Source organism: Ranitomeya imitator, chromosome 8, assembly GCF_032444005.1.
Source record: "Ranitomeya imitator isolate aRanImi1 chromosome 8, aRanImi1.pri, whole genome shotgun sequence".
Classification (NCBI taxonomy): domain Eukaryota; kingdom Metazoa; phylum Chordata; class Amphibia; order Anura; family Dendrobatidae; genus Ranitomeya; species Ranitomeya imitator.
In genome coordinates, this window is record NC_091289.1 from 190,107,633 (window position 1) to 190,114,462 (window position 6,830).

A 6,830-nucleotide genomic window follows, 5' to 3' on the forward strand; every position below is an offset into this window, starting at 1 on the left:
GCGCGGGCCGTGCTGCAGTCGTGTCATTCAGTGAGTGCAGTCACTGCAGCGCCGGATCCGTGCACAGCAAAACCGTCAGACCAAACCGCCAGCAATTAGAAGAACTGTGAGGCTAATTAGTAGAACTGTCCTCAGTGTCCCGGAGAGCGACCCCGCCTGGAAGTCCCAGATAATCCTTGCAGGCCATGTTAGGGCTCATTTCCACTTGAGAAAAAAAAAAACGGTCCGATTTACGGACCGAAAAAACGGAGGTAAATCATGCGAGTGTCATGTGACTGTCATGCGAGTATCATGCGATTTTTTTATTTTTTTATTTTTTATTTTTTTTATCACAACATCCGTATAACATCCGTATGCAATCCATGTGCAATGCGATTTTAACATGAGCTTTTACATACAGCAGTTCTCTGACATTTACACATTGTTTTGCAACGAAATATTCTTCAAAACACACAAATATATATATATATATATATATATACATACATACACATATGTCTGTGAGACACATACTGTATATATATATATATATATATACATATATTTATATTTAATACAGAGATAGATAGCAGAAAAGCCGGTAAAACAATTGCCGGCTTTTGCTTTCTCCTCCCCAAACCCAACAGGATATGAGACATGGTTACATACAGTAAACCATCTCATATCCCTTCTTTTTTTTTACATATTCCTCACTACTAATGTAAGAAGTGTCTGTGTGTAAAATTTGTGGACTCTAGCTGTTAAAATAAAGGGTTAAATTGCGGAAAAAAACTGGCGTGGGCTCCCGCGCAATTTTCTCCACCAGAGTAGTAAAGCCAGTGACTGAGGGCAGATATTAATAGCCTGGAGTGGGTCCATGGTTATTGGCCCCCCTGGCTAAAAACATCTGCCCCCAGCCACCCCAGAAAAGGCACATCTGGAAGATGGTGAGTCTCGTCCGAGAATCGCAGTAATACGCAGCCCGATTTCAGCTGAGAAAAAAATTGCAAATGAAATGTCACGTATTGAGTTACATTGGTCCGAGTGCAATCCGATTTTTTTATCGTCCGTTTTTCTCGCAAGTGGAAATGAGCCCTTAGTCCTGGTGTCTTATTGTCATCCTCAGTCATTCATTTGCATTTCACCTAAAGCAGTTGAAAGAAGTTACAAAAGACGGAACCTCGGCCCATGCGTCCTGACATTTCTGTATTTCCTGTGCACACATCCTAAAGGTTTTCTGTAGAGGGAAATGATTTTCAATTTTAATTACACATTGCTTGTTCTACTTCGTTACTTTTTCTAGATAGTAGAAAATCTGTCAGGTATCTTAACCCCTTCATGGCTGGAGGTGTTTTCGTTTTTGCATTTTTGTTTTTCGCTCCCCTTCTTCCAAGAGCCATAACTTTTTTTATTTTTCCGTCAATATGGCCATGTGAGGGCTTGTTTTTTTGCGGGAGGAGTTGTACTTTTGAACGACACCATTGGTTTTACCATGTCGAGTACTGGAAAACAAGAAAAAAATTCCAAGTGTGGTGAAATTGCAAAAAAAAGTGGAATGCTGCAATTGTTTTTTGCTTTGCTTTTTTACTATGTACACTAAATGCTAACACTGACCTGCCATTATGATTCTCCAGGTCATTACGAGTTCATAGACACCAAGCATGTCTAGGTTCTCTCTTATCTAAGTGGTGAAAATAAATTCCAAACTTTGTTAAAAAAAAAAATTGCGCCATTTTCCGATACCTGTAGCGTCTCCATTTTTTGTGATCTCGGGTCGCGTGAGGGCTTATTTTTTGCGTGCAGAGATGATGTTTTTAATGATACCATTTTGGTGCAGATATGATCTTTTGATTGCCCGTTATTGTATTTTAATTCAATGTCGTAGTGACCAAAAAGCGTAATTCTGGCGTTTTGACTTTTTTCTCGCTACGCCATTTAGCGATCAGGTTAATGCTTTTCTTTTTATTTATAGATTTATAGATTTATTGTTTTACTTTGAATGGGACTTTTGCCATGCTTCAATAGTCTCTATGGAAGACTAGAAGCTGCCATAACCCGATCGGCTCAGCTGCATACAGACGATGATCAGATTGCCTGTACCCGATCGGCTCAGCTACATACAGGCGATGAACATATCACCTGTACCCGATCGGCTCAGCTACATACAGACGATGATCAGATCGCCTGTACCCGATCGGCTCAGCTACATACAGGCGATGATCAGATCGCCTGTACCCGATCGGCTCAGCTACATACAGGCGATGATCAGATCGCCTGTACCCGATCGGCTCAGCTACATACAGGCGATGATCAGATCGCCTGTACCCGATCGGCTCAGCTACATACAGGCGATGATCAGATCGCCTGTACCCGATCGGCTCAGCTACATACAGACGATGATCAGATCGCCTGTACCCGATCGGCTCAGCTACATACAGGCGATGATCAGATCGCCTGTACCCGATCGGCTCAGCTACATACAGGCGATGATCAGATCGCCTGTACCCGATCGGCTCAGCTACTTACAGACGATGATCAGATCGCCTGTACCCGATCGGCTCAGCTACATACAGACGATGATCAGATCGCCTGTACCCGATCGGCTCAGCTACATACAGACGATGATCAGATCGCCTGTACCCGATCGGCTCAGCTACATACAGGCGATGATCAGATCGCCTGTACCCGATCGGCTCAGCTACATACAGGCGATGATCAGATCGCCTGTACCCGATCGGCTCAGCTACATACAGACGATGATCAGATCGCCTGTACCCGATCGGCTCAGCTACATACAGGCGATGATCAGATCGCCTGTACCCGATCGGCTCAGCTACATACAGGCGATGATCAGATCGCCTGTACCCGATCGGCTCAGCTACATACAGACGATGATCAGATCGCCTGTACCCGATCGGCTCAGCTACATACAGGCGATGATCAGATCGCCTGTACCCGATCGGCTCAGCTACATACAGGCGATGATCAGATCGCCTGTACCCGATCGGCTCAGCTACATACAGGCGATGATCAGATCGCCTGTACCCGATCGGCTCAGCTACATACAGGCGATGATCAGATCGCCTGTACCCGATCGGCTCAGCTACATACAGACGATGATCAGATCGCCTGTACCCGATCGGCTCAGCTACATACAGGCGATGATCAGATCGCCTGTACCCGATCGGCTCAGCTACATACAGGCGATGATCAGATCGCCTGTACCCGATCGGCTCAGCTACTTACAGACGATGATCAGATCGCCTGTACCCGATCGGCTCAGCTACATACAGACGATGATCAGATCGCCTGTACCCGATCGGCTCAGCTACATACAGACGATGATCAGATCGCCTGTACCCGATCGGCTCAGCTACATACAGGCGATGATCAGATCGCCTGTACCCGATCGGCTCAGCTACATACAGGCGATGATCAGATCGCCTGTACCCGATCGGCTCAGCTACATACAGACGATGATCAGATCGCCTGTACCCGATCGGCTCAGCTACATACAGACGATGATCAGATCGCCTGTACCCGATCGGCTCAGCTACATACAGACGATGATCAGATCGCCTGTACCCGATCGGCTCAGCTACATACAGACGATGATCAGATTGCCTGTATGTAGCAGAATTACTCACTTTCTATGAGCACCGACCACCGGGCTAAGTTAAAACAAACTGCACCAGGATGTGAAATGCTGCTAAAAGCAGAAGTTTTATTTTGCGTTTTCATATTTTATGATGAATGTTGTTTTCCGGGGCGTCACTTACACCTTCTTTCTTTGTTTTTGTCACTTCTTCCCATCCCCCTTGTTTCACTACCTTTTTATATGTCTTAAGAACGTCCTTCTTGTTCTTCTTCACCTTGAAGCATTTCCTCTTTTGCCCATGGAGTAGAGCAGAAAGGTGAAGAAGTGACACCACGACATGAGCTCTGCCGGCCTAGCGCTCCACACAGTCCGCACAGGATCGAGCTCGTCTTCACTACAGAAATGACCACTTATAGGGGTTGTTCTCTATCAGAAAATATCTGTCCCCAACTGCAGTGAAGAGAAACCAGCCGAGCCTTACTCACCGTCCCCAGGTCCAGCACAGAGTCGCTGCCACAGTGGGCGCATAGTGGACATAGGGTGTCTTGAAATCCCTTCCACTATGCTGTAACATCTGGACGCTGCGGGTTGGACGCTGCACAAGTACACAACGTCCAACCCGCAGCATTTACTGATCGTATGCACCTACCCTTAAACCACTTCACAAAACAGAACATCCCTCCAAAAACTCTCCAAAGAAGGGGGTTTCACTAGAAAATCAATTTTTGGATGGTAACCAACCAGGACCAGACATGTAACCCAGAGACAGCAGCTGGTACCTGTTCACATTGGCTGCACTCTGTTAGGATTTGTGGGTCTGAATTTTCTTCTTTGCAGCTCACATTTACTGGTGGTGGTTGTCTCCTTATTTCTCTGATCTCCTCCCATCAGTTTAAGGCTGTGGATAATCAGTGCTGGATCCTACCTGCTCTTAATATTTGCAGCTTTTAATCCGGGAAAGACATATGTGATAAATATTAGGGTCCAATAACTGAAAGATACGCCTTGTTGTGACTGGTGGGCCCACATTAATTGGCCGATTTGTGCACTAAGAACTTTCATGTTATAAGCAGAGGCATATCTAGGTGGGGGCAGCTGGACATGTGCCCAGGGTTCAGCCAGCAGGGTGTGCGCAGTCGGGCCTCCTAATGCAGCGGTCCGAAGAGTCTACAGTTCTCTGAGGCGGGTGTCAAGCTGAGAGCTGGCAGACAGAAACTGCAGCGAGGTCTCCCAGCGATCAATTGTACTTGTGTCTAACAGGCTAGAGTACAATTAAAGCTCTGCCCACCAGGTCAGAGCGACGCCAGCAGTGTGATCGTGTCATGTGATCACGCTGCTGACGTCACTCACCGGCGCTGCAGAGGCGCACACTGGTGGTAAGTGCTCCACACTGGAGCTGAAGACACTGAAGATATGGGGCTGTTTATTTACTGCTTGGAGGGGTATTTACTGTGTGTGGGGGGATTATTACTGTGTGTGTGGGGATATTTACTGTGTATATATGTGTGGGGGTATTTACTGTGTGTGTGTGTGGGGGGGGGTTATTTACTGTGATGGGGGTATTTAGTGTAACGGGGCTGGGTGAGATTTTGTGTAACGGGATGATTTGAAGACAAGTTTGAAGAGCGTGGAAGGGACAGGTGCAGACACAATATGGGGAGCGGGAGAAATTTGAAGACCCCAATATGAGAAGGAAGGTATGAGATGGTGCCATGTATGGGGGATGGGTGCAGACACAGTATGAGGAGTGAGGAGAAAATGTATAAGGACACAGTATGGGGAGTCAGAGTGATGGGTGCGGGCACAGTATGGGGAGTCGGAGGGATGTGTGAGGAGTCAGTATGTAAAGTAAGAGGGTAAATGTATGAGGAGGGAGGGGAAAACGTGAGGGGACTTTTGAGGGGAATAGTGTGAGGAGAGGGTATGGGGGGAAAAAGTGCAAGTGGGCATAGAATAGAGACTGAATAGTGTGGGGGGTGTCGCATGGGGGAACAGTGTAAGAGCACAGCCAGGAGGCGATAGTATACCAAGGCGGAAAAGTCTGATGAGGGGGCACAGTTTAGAGATTGGGCCCTATAGGGAATATTTAGTGTGAGAGAACAGTGTGGAGAGGTGGGGCAGTGTGAATGACATGTACCATTAGAGGGACAGTGTGGGGGTAATATTTTGTGCAGGGAATATAGTGATGGGCAATTATTTATCCAGGGGCTTAGCACAGTGTAAACATTTTTATTCTTGATCATTATGATGACACTGCTAGAGTACAGACCAAAAGTTTGGACACACCTTCTCATTTAAAGATTTTTCTATATTTTCATGACTATGAAAATTGAAAATTTACACTGAAGGCATCAAAACTATGAATTATCACATGTGGAATTATATACTTAACAAAAAAGTGTGAAACAACTGAAAATATGTCTTATATTCTAGGTTCTTCAAAGTAGCCACCTTTTGCTTTGATGACTGCTTTGCACACTTGGCATTCTCTTGATGAGCTCCAAGAGGTAGTCTCCGGGAATGGTCTTCCAACAATCTTGAAGGAGTTCCCAGAGATGCTTAGCACTTGTTGGCCCTTTTGCCTTCACTCTGCGGTCCCGCTCACCCCAAACCATCTGGATTGGGTTCAGGTCTGGTGACTGTGGAGGCCAGGTCATCTGGCGTAGCACCCCATCACTCTCCTTCTTGGTCAAATAGCCCTAACACAAAATGGAGGTGTGTTTGTGGTCATTGTCCTGTTGAAAAATAAATGATGGTCCAACTAAACGCAAACCGGATGGAATAGCATGCCGCTGCAAGATGCTGTGGTAGCCATGCTGGTTCAGTATGCCTTCAATTTAGAATAAATCCCCAACAGTGTCACCAGCAAAGCCCCCCCACACCATCACACCTCCTCCTCCATGCTTCACGGTGGGAACCAGGCATGTAGAGTCCATTCGTTCACCTTTTCTGCGTCGCACAAAGACTAGAACTCTGTGTGGCGTTGACCTGGACTCTAATCTGAGCTGCTGTTAACCTGCGATTTCTGAGGCTGGTGACTCGGATAAACCTATCCTCAGAAGCAGAGGTGACTCTTGGTCTTCCTTTCCTGGGGCGGTCCTCATGTGAGCCAGTTTCTTTGTAGCGCTTGATGGTTTTTGCAACTGCACTTTGGGACACTTTCAAAGTTTTCCTAATTTTTCAGACTGACTGATCTTCATTTCTTAAAGTAATGATGGCCACTCGTTTTTCTTTACTTAGCTGCTTTTTCTTG